This window comes from Mobula hypostoma, chromosome 1 (assembly GCF_963921235.1).
Source record: "Mobula hypostoma chromosome 1, sMobHyp1.1, whole genome shotgun sequence".
In the NCBI taxonomy this organism is placed as follows: domain Eukaryota; kingdom Metazoa; phylum Chordata; class Chondrichthyes; order Myliobatiformes; family Myliobatidae; genus Mobula; species Mobula hypostoma.
The window spans coordinates 154,616,346-154,633,584 of record NC_086097.1 but is presented as its reverse complement, the minus strand read 5'-3'; the positions used below and the strand labels follow the sequence as shown (position 1 = coordinate 154,633,584).

Genomic DNA, 17,239 nt, shown 5'->3' with positions numbered 1-17,239 from the left:
GTCTATGGGAGGAGGAAGGCAGGAATTAGGAGCTGGAAGAGGATCTAATGGGTTGCTCATGGCACAATGGATAGCACATTGAATTTCTCATGGTTGAAGTGAATCAAAGGGTCTCGGTTTGAGTCCTGCCAAAGTCAAAACCTTTGGGTGAGACTAAAACCAGACGTTCTAAGTTAAGGGTGAAAGGTGAAATATTTAAGGGAAACTTGAGGAGGAACTTCTTCATTCAGAGGCTGGTAAGAGTGTGCAACAGGCTGCCAGTGGAAGTGATGGATGTGTGTTTGATTTTAATATTTATGATAAATTAGGATAAGTACATCGATGGGAGGTACATGGAAGGCTAAGGTCCAGGTCGAGGTCAATGAGACTATGCAAAATAATAGCTTGGCAGAGACTAGATGGGCCAAATGGCCTGTTTCTGAGCTGCACTGCTCTTTGACTTTGACTTCATGGGATGAATGGCCTATTCCAAAAGCATAACAATTCTCACAGAACTTGAGAAATATACTAAGAGGAAATTTGGCTCTGTTCATATACCTTCAGACCCTCCTTGCCCACTGCTCCAGCAACACCTTTTTGGCCTTTCTGTCCCTAGAAGAGAAAAGGTGGTTAATTTTCAGTATCAGTACGAAACAGGTTTGTGCAGTTGTGTAGTGAATTAAAATGCAACATCATGAAATACTGAAAAACATGCTGGTCTCAACTAAAGTCAATCATGGTTCACTGAGGGTACACACTAAACAAGAGAGAACTGGAATCACGCCTTGTCACTCTGAAGTGTTGCAAAATTATGGGCAGAAATGAAAGATTCTGGAATGACAGTGGCACTGTTGGAAGAGCAGATTCTTCAATTCTCCAGTGATCCAAGCCTCTAGTGTTTATGTGGAGTTTGCACATTCTCTCTCTGACCATAAGGATTTCCTCTGGGTAATTTCCTCCAGTAACTTCCTCTATCCCCAAGCTGTGTGCGTTGGTAGGCTAATTGACAACTTTAAATTGTCCTTACTCTGCAGGTGAGGGGTAGCATCAGGGCAGGGGCTGGGGGAGTCGACGGAAATGTGAGGAGAATAAAATTTGATAAAGTGAAAAGGTGCTTGATGGTCAACACAGACCTGGTGGGGCAAATGGCCTGATTCTCTGCTGTGTGATTCTGAGAGTCTGTGGAACCAATGACCACTCAAGCACAGTGGTGGATTGTGCAGTGACAGAGCTGCATGCTGCCAAATCACAGGAGTATTTATCTGTCTAAGCCCTGACACAAGTGGAAAATGTCGTCACCAACAAAGCAAAAATAAAGGCAACAGTGAGGTAGGCCTTTACCTTATGTGGTAGCTTGGTTCAGATATCATTACCCTCCTCTGTGAATCAGCAGGTTGGGTATCGAACATTTAATCTAGAATTTGTGCAAATAACTTAGGCTACCACTGTAAAAGACTGTACAGCACAATTAAAGAGGATTGGGATCTCTCTGTCCTATCCAACATGTCTGTCCACCGGCCTTGCCAAATAAATAGAACCTTTCTTCAAACTAAAATAGGTAATAAAAAAAATCAAAATCAGTTTCTTTGATTGAGTTCTCAACCATGGTTTCTTGTAGGACAGGATTCAGTTCTCAATAAACAGGAATAGAACAGTATAAATAACTACTGTTTACCTTATCCTGGCAGCCTGGGAGATCCAGGAGGACCTGCAGGACATGGTAATGGACACTGAGGAACAGAACAAAGATTCTTTTTAGTAAAATTGCACAAAACTTCAAGAATACTGCACTTAAATACAAAAATATAACTAGGCAGTCCGGGAGATCCTGGAGGATATGATACAGTACACTGAGGAACAGAACAAAGATCGTTTCAGCTAAATTGTACAAAATAGAAGAATAAAGCAATTACATACAAAAATATAATTGTCTGGCAAGTTATCTTTATCCTATATTTGAGAATTCTCTGTTCAATTCTAATTGATGGGTATCCTCCAATCTCATTCCTATTGAAGCTGATCAATAGGGTAGATAAACTAGTGATTAACTGAACCTCCCACCTCCAGTGATCCCACTGACAAATTACAAAATATGCAAACTGATCAAATTAAGTAACTAAATGCAATAGCTTCACTGATAATGTTTGGATCTAATATATTCATTGCAAGTCCAAGACATCTCATCTTCACAGATGTAACCAAAATAAAACAGTTGTCATTCTCTGTACGTTTAGCAAAATTGTCAGTTTGTGCACATCGGTCAAAGTTATATTGGCTCAGAGAGGTCAGTAGAAGTAAATCATAGCATGGTTAACTGTGTCTTCACCAAGCCTCTTAAATTGTAAATGTCTAGAATTTGAAAATTTAAAAATTCAGATGGTAGATTTTTTGATTTCTGCCTAAATTTAATATTTTCTACTTTTTAACTCAGTCTTTAATATCCCAAATAACTTTCCAGTTCCTCTTCAGATAGCTTAATCAGCTTACCAGGATGCTTAAAAAGGTACTGGGCATTCTTTTCAATGGTCTCATAATCATTTGCTCTTTAAAATGTTCCACAGCTGAACTTCAACAAACATATCCTGACATATTCAAATTTATTTTTAACCATATGACAATTACAGCACAGAAACAGGCCCTTCTAGTCCGTGCCGAACTCTTACTCTCACCTAGTCCCACCGACCTGCACTCAGCCCATAACCCTCCATTCCTTTCCTGTCCATATAGCTGTCCAATTTAACTTTAAACAACAACATCAAACCTGCCTCAACCACTTCTGCTGGAAGCTCGTTCCACACAGCTACCACTCTCTGAGTAAAGAAGTTCCTCCTCATGTTACCCCTAAACTTTTGCCCTTTAACTCTCAACTCATGTCCTCTTGTTTGAATCTCCCCCACTCTCAATGAAAAAAGCCTATCCATATCAACTCTATCAATCCCCCTCATAATTTTAAACACCTCTATCAAGTCCCCTCTCAACCTTTTGGCAGATCATTGAAAGTTCTCCCAGCATGACCTTATCCAAACTACACCAAAGCCTCAGCAGATATGGAAAACAAATAAAAGTGCAATGCCGGCAACTGAAATAATAGCAAAAAAAAGATGGTGGCAGAACTGTTCCAGTGAAGAATCTAGGGAAAGTGAAAACAAGTAATATTTTGGGTGAGGGATCCTTCATCAGAACTACGATATTATAAAATGCCTGTCTTGCAGTCAGAATTCATGCTCCTTATCACCTGATCTGTTTTAACTAATTTCCATATAGTATTTTGTTTTGCACTTCATTTCCCCCCCCCCCCAGTCTGTGTTGAAAACTGTAACCCCTCCACTCTTTCTCCAACCCTGAGGAAAGATCCCTCATCTGAAGCATGGACCAGTTTCTCTTCCATCAGAGGCTGCTTGACTGGTTCAGTTCTTCCAGTATTTCAGTGTTTGCTTCACCAGACATTTTTCAGCCTCTCCCTTTTCCATCTGCTGGGCTACTCTGTTCATCTTTATTCATGCTAACTTTTTTTTTCAGAATCAGAATCAGAATGGAATGCTATTTTGCATTGGTCTTCATGGTGGCGGACATATCTAACATGTCAAGGAGATACGATATGGATGTGAGAGGAGGTGAGGACCTCGATACAATAGGTATCAGTAAAGAGGTAGTGCTGAGCAAACCTGTGGGCCAAAAGATAGCCAAGTCCCCTAGTCCTAATGGAATGCATCCCAAGGTACTGAAAGAAATGGCAGAGATATTATAGAGGCTGTGGTGATAATTTACCAAAATTCTCGGGACTCAGGGCAGATTGGAAGAAGGAGAATGTCATATCACTATTCAAAAAAGGATGTAGGCAAAAGGCAGATAATTATAGGCTAGTTAGTTTAACCTCTGTAGTTGGGAAACATGATTAAAGCTATCATTAAAGAAGAAATAGCGAGGCATTTGGAAACAAATTAGATTAGATTACATTAGATTCAACTTTATTGTCATTGTGCCGAGTACAAATACAAAGCCAATGAAATGCAGTTAGCATCTAACCAGAAATGCAAATAATAGTGTTATTTACAAAATAACTGCAAATAAAAAGTAAGTGCTACAGCACACAAATATAAAAGTACTGAGACAGTACAATGTGGATGCAATACTGCTTAGCGCTGTGATGTGAGGTTCAGCAGGGTCAGAGCCTTAGGGAAGAAGTTCTTCCTATGTCTGCTGGTGCGGGAGCGGAGGCTCCTGTAGCGCCTACCGGATGGGAGGAGAGTAAAAAGTCTGTGGTTAGGGTGAGATGCATCCTTAACAATGCTTTTTGCCCTGCCCAGGCATTGTTTATGGTAGATGTTCTCAATGGTGGGCAAATGGGTGCCGATAATCCACTGGGCAGTTTTCACTACATGTTGGAGTGATTTGCGGTCCGATATGGGACAATTGCTATACCACACTGAGATGCAGTTGGTGAGTATGCTCTCAATGGTACAGCGGTAAAAGTCCGTCCGTATCCTGGGACAGAGGTGAGCTTTCTTCATGCTCCACAGGAAGTAAAGGCGCTGCTGCACCTTTTTGATTAAGATGAAGGAGTCCAGGGACCAGGTGAGATCCTCAGAAATGTGGAGACCAAGGAATTTGAAGCTTGATACACGCTCCACTACAGCTCAGTTGATGTAGCTGGGGACGTGAGTGTGGCTCCTAGCATGCCTGAAGTCCACAATGATCTTCTTGGTCTTCTGGGTGTTAAGGGCCAGGTTATTGTCGGCACACCATGTGGCCAGGTACTGGACCTTGTCCCTGTAGGCTGAATCGTCATCCCCTCTGATCAGGCCAACCACTGTGGTGTCGTCTGTGAAGTTGGTTATGGAGATAGAACCATGAACAGGAACGCAGTCATAGGTGAAAAGGCAGTACAGAAGAGGGCTCAGCACACAACGTTGAGTTACGCCGGTGTTCAGGGTGAGAGTGGAGAAGGAGAGGTTGTCTAGCTTAACTGATTGGGGTCTGTTAGTCTGAAAGTCCAAGATCCAATTGCAGAGGGATGAGCTGATACCAAGCTGGCGAAGTTTGGTGATCCATAAGGAAGCCACAGCATGGATTCAACAAAGGCAGGTTCTGTTTGACAAACCTATTAGAGTCCTTTGAGGATATAATGAGTACAATGGATAGAGGGGAATAGATGGACGTTATTTACCTGGATTTCCAGAAGGCAGTCGATAAGGTGCCACATAAAAGACTTATCCATAAGATATGGATACAGATATATGGGGGTGATCTATTAGCATGGATAGAGGATTCGTTAACCAATACAAAGCAGAGAGTTGGAACACATGGGTGCTTCCCTGCTTGGTAACCAGTGGTGAGCGATGTGCCGCAGGGGTCGGTGCTGGGCCAGTAACCAGTCATGATATTTATTAACGATCTGGAAGAGGGGGCTGAGTGTAGTGTAACTAAGTTTGCTGATGATACTAAATTGAGTGGAAACGCAAATTGTGCAGAGGATATGGAGAGTCTGCAGAGATATATAGACAGGTTAGGTGAGTGGGCAAGGATCTGGCAGATTGAGTACAATGTTGGTAAATGCGAGGTCATCCACTTTGGAAGGAAAAATGGAAGAGCAGATTATTATTTAAATAGTAAAAGATTGCAGCATGCTGCTGTGCAGAAGGACTTTGGAGTGCTTGTGCATGAATCACAAACGGCTGGCTTGCAGGTGCAGCAGGCTATCAAGACGACAAATGGAACATTGGCCTTCATTACTAGAGGGATTGAATTTAAGAACAGGGAGGTTATGTTGTAACCGCACAGGGTACTGGTGAGGCCGCATTTGGAGTACTGCATGCATTTCTGGTCTCCTTACTTGAGGAAGGATTTATTGGCTTTGGAGGCAGTGCAGAGAAAGTTCATCAGGTTGATCCCAGAGATGAGGGGGGTAGACTATGAGGAGAGATTGAGTTGCTTGGGAATGTACTCGCTGGGATTCAGAAGGATGAGAGGAGATCTTATAGAAACATTTAAAATTATGAAATGGATAGATAAGATAGAGGCAGGAAAGTTGTTTCCACTGGGAGGTGAGACTAAAACTCAAGAGTCAGGGGAGTAAATTTAGGATGGAGCTGAGGAAGAGCTGCTTTTCCCAAAGAGTGGTGAATCTGAGGAATTCTCTGCCCAATGAAGCAGTGGAGGCTACCTCAGTAAATATGTAGGTTTTTTGAATAGTAGGGGTATTAAAAGTTATGGGGAAAAGGTCCATGGTCAGATCAGTCATGAGCTTATTAAATAGCAGAGCAGGCTCGATGGGCCAGATGGCCTTCTCCTTCTCCTATTTCTTATGTTCTTATGATCACTGACAAGCATTGTGAAAATTGTTTTGTGGCAGCAGTACAGTGCAATACATGAAAACTTACTATAAGTTACAATGAGAATATATAAAAGCAAAAAGTAATGCAAAAAGAAAACAAAATAGTGTTCATGGACCATTCAGAAGTCTCATGGCAGAAGGGAAGAAGCTGTTCCTGAAATGTTGTGCGTGCATCTTCAGATTCCTGTACCTCTTCCCTGATTGTAATAATGAGAAGAGGATATGTCCTGGATGTGACGATCCTTTATGATGGATGCCACCTTCTTCATAGTCATAGTCATACTTTATTGATCCCGAGGGAAATTTTGTTTTGTTACAGTCGCACCAACCAAGAACAGAGTATAAATATAGCTATATAAACCCATAAATAATTAAATAATATTATGTAAATTATGCCAAGAAATAAGTCCAGGACCAACCTATTGGCTCAGGGTGTCTAACCCTCCAAGTGAAGTTTGATGGCCACAGGCAGGAATGACTTCCCTTCCCTTCCTGACTTCCACCCATACTGACTCAAAAGAGGATTCTGCTACATTATCCACCCTTTCTGTAGCTATAATAGTATCCCTAACCTGCCACCCCTCCTCCCCTCTCTCTATCCCCTTTAAAGCACTGAAATCCAGGAATAGTGAGAATCCATTTTGAGAAGCTCTCTATTATTTCTGCTGCAAAATAGATACGTACTACAACACAAAGACAGGTCTTTAAACCAAATGCAATGAGGTTTACACAGCACACCGGAGAGTAGTCCTAATCACAGTGTACAACTCTTGCCTTATTTTCTGCCTGAAATTTTAACTCTATAATGGAATCTGTTTTTGAGACTATGTGCAATGTCCTCACATCACAGTAAATAGCATTTAGAGTTACCAACCAGGTGTACAATGTTCTACAGTCAATTCTGGTAAATTACAAAAGTCTCTGGCTGATGGAATTCAAAGGGTTTTAATTTATAGAAACATAGAAAACCTAGAGCACAATACAGGCCCTTCAGCCCACAAAGCTGTGCTGAACATGTCCTTACCTTAGAACTACCTAGGCTTACCCATAGCCCTCTGTTTTTCTAAGCTCCATATTCCTATCCTGGAGTCTCTTAAAAGACCCTATCATTTCTGCCTCCACCACTGCCGCCAGCAGCCGATTCCACGCAGTCACCACTCTCTGTGTAAAAAACTTGCCCCTGACGTCTCCTCTGTACCTACTTCCAAGCACCTTAAAACTACGCTCTCTCATGCTAGCCATTTCAGCCATGGGAAAAAGCCTCTGACTATCCACACGATCAATGCCTCTCATTATCTTATACAGCTCTATCAGGTCACCTCTCATCCTCCGTCGCTCCAAGGAGAAAAGGTTGAGTCCACTCAACCTATTCTCATAAGGCATGCTCCCCAATCCAGACAACATCCTTGTAAATCTCCTCTGCACCCTTTCTATGGTTTCCATGTCCTTTCAGTAGTGAGGCGACCAGAATTGAGCCCAGTACTCCAAGTGGGATCTGACCAGGGTCCTATATAGCTGCAACATTACCTCTCGGCTCTTAAACTCAATCCCACGGTTGATGAAGGCCAATGCACCATATGCCTTCTTAACCACAGTCAACCTGCGCAGCATTTCCTCAGCATTTTTGTGATAGTTGTGTTGGAGTGAATTTGAAATACAATGTTTCATTCCGGACATCAAAATTCATGAAGGATATATCCGTGTTGGAGTAGCTGCAGCATTAAATTCTTGGTATAGCGCAGGAATCAGTTGTCATAAAGCAATTTTAGATACACTCAGCCTATAAACACTTGTATAAAGAAAATTAAGGAATTGCATCACTGATCTGAGAGAAACTAATTCTGGAGTCCAGGAAGAACAAATCAAGCAGGTGAATTAAAGTCAGGCTGTACAGTGATGATGCTCAATACATTCTCAGAAGAACTAATGCAAATCAAATTTCTCACACCTTAAAAGTTTGAGGATACATCAACTGGTAATTGCAAAACTGCAATTAAATAGTTTTTTTAAAAAGAAAGGTAAGAAGATTATGAGTAGGGAAACAATGGAAAAATATGTAGACCAATCATTTTCTAACAGAGGAGTACTGCGTCCAGTTCTGGTCACCTCACTATAGGAAGGATGTGGAAGCATTGGAAAGGGTACAGAGGAGATTTACCAGGATGCTGCCTGGTTTAGAGAGTATGCATTATGATCAGAGATTAAGGGAGCTAGGGCTTTACTCTTTGGAGTGAGACATGATAGAGTTGTACAAGATAATAAGAGGAATAGACAGAATGGATAGCCAGCGTCTCTTCCCCAGGGCACCACTGCTCAATACAAGAGGACATGGCTTTGAGGTAAGGGGTGGGAAGTTCAAGGGGGATATTAGAGGAATGTTTTTTACTCAGAGCGTGGTTGGTGCGTGGAATGCACTGCCTGAGTCAGTGGGGGAGGCAGATACACTAGTGAAGTTTAAGAGACTACTAGACAGGTATATGGAGGAATTTAAGGTGGGGGGTTATATAGGAGGCAGGGTTTGAGGGTCGGCACAACATTGTGGGCCAAAGGGCCTGTAATGTGCTGTACTATTCTATGTATGATCTATGTTAATAAGGTCAAAATAGTACATGACATTTTTCTGTTCATGTTTCAATAGTAGTAGCAGAAATGTAAAAGCTTAACTATTTTTAGTCATTATCCAAGTTATTATCACTAAATTGATTACCTTCAGCAGGACCTCACCAAGATGAAGGCAGTCGCTTTACAACATCCACTGCAAAGAAAGGTGCAGCTGCCATTCAACAAAACATTAGCCAACCCAATAAGAAAAGGACCCACCAGCAATAACTGCTGTCCAATGGGGGTGGGTGTGGCAGCTGTGCCACAATGTTGACTTGTAGGGAAAGTATTGTGTAGTGGCATAGGAGATGATCCGCTTTGTAATCATCCCAAGTTCCACCACTTCTACATAGTCCCATATCCACACCTTGGGTTTCCTGTTGCTCAGGTTCTTTACTCGCTCCCAGTTTGGTTTTGATAATAAGTTTAAGATTGTCCAAAACTTCAGGAAATTTTGTTTTCATGGTGTAACATTTCCTTGTAGTTTCTGTTATACCATATGAATTCTTCATTAATTTGCCTGAATTCACTGAATTCACTGAATTAAGAATTATAACAGTGATAATGAACTGGAAAACTGGATATGAGCAACCTATTTTTATTTCAGATTTTAAAATATCAAAATGAAAAGACCTAATTATTATTGCTTTGGGGTTAGTGGCTTACAGGTGGTCCAGGCGGTCCATTGAGACCATTTTCACCAGGTGGTCCCTGAAAATTTATAAGATGGCAAATAATCAGAATGGTGAAGTGTTAAGACTGATGATGCCAAATGCACGCTTAATACACCTTGACAGGAATTCTAATTTAGGTAAATTAAAATGTCAACGTACAAGGTCAGGAATCAAAAGGTTGAACATGTTGGGACTAATGTCCTGAGCTGCCTATATTTCCATGCAGTTAGTATTACAGGAAAGGCAGACGAGCTGAGGGTGTGGATCAGCACACAGAATTATGACATTGCAGGAGTGGCAGGACTGGCGGGGTTCCATTATTTTAGACATTTTAGGGCAGGAGAGGTGGCATTACTAGTCAGGGAAAATGTCACAGCGATCAGGCTTTATGGGTTGAATGAAGGAATAAGAATGGCATCACCACATTAATGGAATTATATTATAGACCATCCAAAAGTCCACAGGACTTAGAGGAGCAAGTTTGTAGAGAGATTGCAGACTGTTGCAAGAAACATAAGGTTGTGATAGTAGGTGATTTTAACTTTCCACATATTGACTGGGGCTCCCAAACTGTAGAAGGGCTGGATGGTATAGAGTTTGTCAACTGTATTCAAGAAAGTTTCCTTAATCAGAACATAGAAGTCCCAACTAGAGAGAAGGCAATACTAGATGGCTCATTAGGGATGAGATAGGGCAGGTGACAGAAGTTTATGCAGGGGAACACTTTGTATCAAGTGTTCACAATGCATTAGTTTCAACATAATTATGGAAAAGGATAGGTTTAGTCCTCAGGTTGAGATTCTAATTCAGAGAAAGGTAAATTTTGATGGTATCAGAAAGGATATGGCAAGTGTGGATTGGGAAAGTTTGCTTTCTGGCAAAGATGTACTTGGTAAATGGAAGGTCATCAAATTCTTGAGAGTGAAGCAGTTTTATGTTCCTGTCTGAATAAAAGACAAGAATAACGGGTTAATGGATCCTTGGTTTTTGAGAGATATTGAAACCCTGGTTAGGAAAAAACCGTGAGGAATATAATAAATGCAGGAGAACGCTAAAGAAGGAAATCAGGAGGGCAAAAAGAAGACACGAGGTTGCTCTAGCAGACAAGGTGAAGGATAATGTGACGGATATATTAAGAGGAAAAGGACTGCAGGGGACAAAAACAGTCCTCCAGAAGATCAGAGTGGTAATGGCTGAAAGAGATGGGGGAGATCTTAAATGGATTTTTTGCATCTGTATTTACTCAGGAGATAGAAACATAGAAACATAGAAAATAGGTGCAGGAGTAGGCCATTCGGCCCTTCGAGCCTGCATCGCCATTTATTATGATCATGGCTGATCATCCAACTCAGAACCCCGCCCCAGCCTTCCCTCCATATCCCCTGACCCCCGTAGCCACAAGGGCCATATCTAACACCCTCTTAAATATAGCCAATGAACTGGCCTCAACTGTTTCCTGTGGCAGAGAATTCCACAGATTCACCACTCTCTGTGTGAAGAAGTTTTTCCTAATCTCGGTCCTAAAAGGCTTTCCCTCTATCCTCAAACTGTGGCCCCTCGTTCTGGACTTCCCCAACATCGGGAACAATCTTCCTGCATCTAGCCTGTCCAATTCCTTTAGGATCTTATATGTTTCAATCAGATTCCCCCTCAATCTTCTAAACTCCAATGAGTACAAGCCCAGTTCATCCAGTCTTTCTTCATATGAAAGTCCTGCCATCCCAGGAATCAATCTGGTGAACCTTCTTTGTACTCCCTCTATGGCAAGGATGTCTTTCCTCAGATTAGGGGACCAAAACTGCACACAATACTCCAGGTGTGGTCTCACCAAGGCCTTGTACAACTGCAGTAGTACCTCCCTGCTCCTGTACTCGAATCCTCTCGCTATAAATGCCAGCATACCATTCGCCTTTTTCACCGCCTGCTGTACCTGCATGCCCACTTTCAATGACTGGTGTAGAATGACACCCAGGTCTCGTTGCACCTCCCCTTTTCCTAATCGGCCACCATTCAGATAATATTCTGTTTTCCTATTTTTGCCACCAAAGTGGATAACTTCACATTTATCCACATTAAATTGCATCTGCCATCAATTTGCCCACTCACCCAACCTATCCAAGTCACCCTGCATCCTCTTAGCACCCTCCTCACAGCTAACACTGCCACCCAGCTTCGTGTCATCCGCAAACTTGGAGATGCTGCGTTTAATTCCCTCATCCAAGTCATTAATATATATTGTAAACAACTGGGGTCCCAGCACTGAGCCTTGCGGTACCCCACTAGTCACCGCCTGCCATTCTGAAAAGGTCCCGTTTATTCCCACTCTTTGCTTCCTGTCTGCTAACCAATTCTCCACCCACACCAATACCTTACCCCCAATACTGTGCGCTTTAAGTTTGCACACTAATCTCCTGTGTGGGACCTTGTCAAAAGCCTTTTGAAAATCCAAATATACCACATCCACTGGTTCTCCCCTATCCACTCTACTAGTTACATCCTCAAAAAATTCTATGAACACAGAGAGTACAGATGTAAGGCAAAGCAGCAGCGAAGTTATGGACCCCATACAGATCAAAGAGGAGGAGCTGTTTGCTCTCTTGAGGCAAATTAGGGTGGATAAATCCCCAGGGCCTGTCAAAATATTTCCTCGGAACCTGTGAGAGGCAAGTGCAGAAATTGCAGGGACCCTAGCAGAGATATTTAAAATATCCCTAGCCAGGAGTGAAATTCCGGAGGATATTTAATGTTGTTCTGTTGTTTAAGAAAGGCTCTAAGAATAATCCAGGTACTTATAGGCAGGTGAGCCTGATATCAGTAGTGGGAAAGTTATTGGAAGGTATTCTAAGGGACAGGATTCATAAGGGACTAATTAAGGATAGTCAACATGGCTTTGTACATGGTAAGTCCTGTCTAACCAATCTTATAGATTTTTTTTAGAGCAAGTTACCAGTCAAGTTGTTGGAAGGTACGTCAGAGGAATTTGTATACATGGGATTAAGCAAGTCCTTTGACAAGGTCCTGCACATGTCCATGGACAAGGCCCTGCATCACTGGCTTGGCATTCAAGGTGAGGTAGCAAACTGGATTAGTCATTGGCTTTGCAGAATAAGCCAGAGAGTGGTTGTAGATGGTTGCTTCTCTGACTAGTGGTGTGCTGCAGGGATCAGTGCTGGGTCTGTTGTTGTTTGTCATCTACAGTACTGTCCAAAAGCCTTTGGCACGTGTAAACAAATTCCGTAAAGCAAAGATGCTTTCAAAAATAATGAAATGAAAAGTTTCTACAATTAAAAAAAAACTATAAAGAACAGGCAACAGTAAAAAAACTAAATCAATTCAATATGTGGTGCGATTACCCTTTGCCTTTAAACTGCATCAGTTCTCTTAGGTACACTGTTGTGCAGTTTTATATTTAAAAAAATGGCTGGCAGGTAGTTCTAAATATCTTGGAGAACTTGCCACAGTTCTGCTGCATACTTCATCTATCTTGCTTGCTTCTGTCTCTCCAGGTAATCCCAGACAGCCTTGATGATGTTGGGATCAGGGTTTGTGGAAGCCATACCATCTGAAATCACATAAAACCTAGGATGCCTAAGACTTTTGCACAGCACTGTATATCAGTGATCTGGATGATAATGTGGTAAACTGGATCAGCAAATCTGTGGATGACACCGAGATTGGAGGTGTAGTGGATAGCGAGGAAGACTATGAGAGGACCGACCAGCATGAGTGGCAGGGCATTGAGCAGTGCAGTAGAAGAGAGGGATCTGGGAATACAGATCTATCAGTTCTTTGCAAGTGGAACTTCAGGTAGATAAGAGTCATAAAAAGAGCTTTTGGCACATTGGCCTCCATAAATCAATGTAATGAATACAGGAGTTGGATGATATGTTGAAATTGAATGTATTGGTGAGGCCTAATTTGGAGGATTGTGTGCAGTTTCAGTCACCTATCTATAAGAAAGATGCAATTAAGAGTGAAAGAGTACAGAGAAAATTGACAAGGATGTTGCCGGGACTTGATAACCTGAGTTATAGGGAAAGGTTGAATAAGTTAGGATTTTATTCCCTAGAACATAGAAGACTGAGAGGAGATTTGATAGAGGTACAGTATACAAAATTATAAGTGTAACAGATGAGACAAATGCAAGCAGGCATTTTCCACCAAGTTTGCTGAGACTCCAACCAGAGATCATGAGTTAAGGGTGAAAGGTGAAATTTTTAAGTGAAATATGGGGGATCTTCTTCACTCAGAGGGTGGTGAGAGTGTGAAACGAGCTGCTAGTGCAAGCGGTAGATACGGGATTGATTTCAACATCTAAGAGAAATTTGAATTGGTACATGGAAGAGAGGGGTATGGGGGCTATGGTCTGGGTACAGGATGATGGGAATTGGCAGATTAATTGTTCAGCACAGACGAGATGGGTCAAATAGCCTGTTGCTGTGCTGTTGTGTTTTATGACTCTGTGACTTTAAATGTGGAAAAGGCCTACTGGAATTAATTACCGCCATACCACATAAAATTCTCACAATGATGGAAAGAAATTATTGATCATATTATGCATTGAATATCTAATTTTTAAACAATACCGATTTTACAAAATGGTTCTAGAATAAGGTTAGGTAATATCACAAAATAGTGTTGTTTACTCACTGGGTTTCCAATTTTTGATACTCCCTATGGAAATACATGAAATATAAACATTTATTAAAATATCCAAATTATTGATTATATTTTACATTCTAAATGTAAAGTGATTTTCTAAATTCTTCGCTGTGGTACTCAGACACGTGTTTCCGTGCATTACTTATGACTTGGGTAAAGGTAGCAGCCAAAATCAATCATATGTTGAATCCAGCCCATTCCTGTATCGTATGATATCAGTCGAGTTCAAGCCTCACTACTACTATCATACAGGGAAGTGGAGCTGTCCCAAATAGTTTTTCAATCTCAGGTGGCAGATTTTGCCACCTGACCAGAGCCCCAATGTCTGTTGACATTTCACTTCTGCCAAAAGCCAGCTGGACTATTTTAAAATTTAACTGACAGTCAGATTCATTCAAAGAGTTGTAAATTTAAATAAAGTAGAAAATATAAGAAAATAAAGTGCTAGATACCATATATATTTAAAACACATTTTAAGTGATGGAATAAAAATAAATTTAATTGATTGAAATTTAGTAATTCATTAATGAAACAAAAAATTAAACTACTTATGTAGATTAACATTTGTAATCTAATTTGGTGACTATTTAAAGGAGTAGGTGGCAACACATTTTGTGAAAGTACAACTTGCATTTTGTGCCTCAATCCATTACATTTAAGCTCTAAGATCTGCCCCTGGACTTGATGCTGAGTCTATTGGCAAAGCCAGAGAATAAATACACTGGTTAAGCTCCATCTTTTCTTGACTTCCAACCTTCTGTTTGGCTCACCCATGCACTGTGGCTATCTCAGTATTTTCATTGGGAAAATTCCAAAATGCCCCAAATAGAAAAAAAATGTGAAGTAAGGCAATATTAAGAACTCACTGCATGCAACTGCCTGCCATTTATCAAGAATTGCAGAGAAACTGAACCATTGCATTTTATCAACGTGCAGTCCCTTGTGGAATTATAGTGGTTGGTAGCAATACAGCTGCTGATTTCCTCAGTCATCACACTTTGTTGGGAAATAACGTGTGTGTTTATCCAATAGTCAGTTAATGTGAGGATCATAACTTGTAATATGTGTACAAATAACCTCTGGTCTCTTGTTAAACTTTGAGACACTGTGGTTTGAGTGGGGTTTAATAAAACTGAGTAGTTGAATTGGTCTTCATGATAAAGGATTCAAGTACTATGATTAAGGAAAATGATGTCAAAGAGAGAATGAAAGTTAGATTTACTATAAAATGTTCTATTAAGATTATCAGAAAAAAAGTCCTAATGCTTCCATGCTTACATCAGGTTATTCTTTATTTTGTGTTTCTGTGGAGCTCCAAGAGATGCTAACCATGTTATTTAAATGCAACAAATAACCTGCTGCAAGAAACTCAAAGCTCATTCAGAATCCGTCAGGGGTGGCAGGGAAGGCATTGTCCACGTTTCAGGCTGCCACACTGCATGCAGAGTCTTGAGTCTTTATTTAAATACAAGTGGTTGTAAAACGAATGAATGACATGGCATGAAGATAGGCAAATGGGGAACATTTACTAAGCTTAATATACTGTACTCTTACCATAGACCCAAAGGAATGCTATTCCTAACTTCATAGATCATAATCATTTTTGTGCCAACCATTTTAAAGTAGCTTGTCATATTTATGAATCATACTGTATTTGTTTCCACCTCAGTATCAATTACTTTTTGCCAATTTAGGCAGATGTTTACAATTGAGAATGATTTGCTTGTTCTGATGTGCCTAATTAAGTCAACTTGGGGTTCACAGATTTTGCCAGAGGTCTCCGAGAAGGAGATAGTGCACCCTTTTTGCTGTGGTTCTCAAGGTTTCCAGTGAAATCATGCATGCTATCTCTCCATTTTGATTAGTCATGGGCACAAGATTGCAACAAATCAGCAAGTTGTTTAATTTTGTTTGAAAGTGGCTTTGAGAAAATCCTCAAGAGTATTTTCTGTATCTTCCAGGCAAGTCCTTGATGTGACACAGCGTGAATTATAAGGTCTATATTAAGATTCTGCTGTCTACTCTGTAGACACTAGACTAATTTACAGTAGATTGTACGTTGGTTCAGTATCATTTTATCAGTTCCCTATCATTCTTCAGTTAGAGGAACCCCAATGAAGATTGCACTGTGCAAGAGTAAAGATTAATACTTACTGGTGGACCTTCTGGACCAGGAACACCAGGGGGACCCTTCAAGAAGAAATGGTTGTAAAATTATTACACTGGTATGTTCCAGACCATGAGCATGCAATATCTCATTTGAATGAAATTATTGTCTCCATTTTATCTTCCGGCTAAAATAGAATAAATGAGTCATTCTTAATCCAATGCTATATATAAAAAAAGCATGATTCACTTCATCATTCTTTCCTCATTTTCTCAAGTGCAATTTGATTGTGTTGCAGCATGTATCTGAACTTCTCTGTATCTTTTTCCCTTGGTGTGCCATTTTTAACCAGTATACCTATGCAGTCAACATTCACCTTTACTGTCAATCTCTCAAAACAAGATGCTCTGGAACACCGCTGTATGTTTTCGACACCATGGGCCCGTCAGGAGCACGGATGAGCTGCCAGCAGGGGTCCTATGTTCCATGGGTAGAGGAAAAACAGAGGCCTCTGGCTCATACAGAGGTTTGTTCTGATGCTCATTCAAAGTTACGTTATGACGCCAGGGGCATGATAGCTGAATCCTCCAAATCTTGGTAAACCAGTTTGAGGCAATCTACCAAAATACTGTACATTCAGGGTTATCTGTAATAAAAATAATTTCTCCCTATTCCAAGACACGGAATGAACCATCTTAAGGGACCTAAGGGGATGTTGATGTACATCAAGGTGGAATGATGTAGAATATAGGTCAAAAGGATCCCAAGAGTGCTGTATGCTATGATGGGAGGTAGGAATAGGTAAAAAGGAATTGAATTTACTGAGGAGGGTGGAACGCTGGTGAAAGGCAAACATGGCATCAGTAATAAAATCACCTGGCA

The 17,239-nt window shown here is 40.9% G+C and overlaps 1 pseudogene; it reads right to left on the bottom strand.

Annotated features, from left to right (window-relative positions):
- LOC134346864 (collagen alpha-1(IX) chain-like) overlaps positions 1-17,239 on the bottom strand; it is a 134,555-nt pseudogene that overhangs the window by 67,193 nt on the left and 50,123 nt on the right.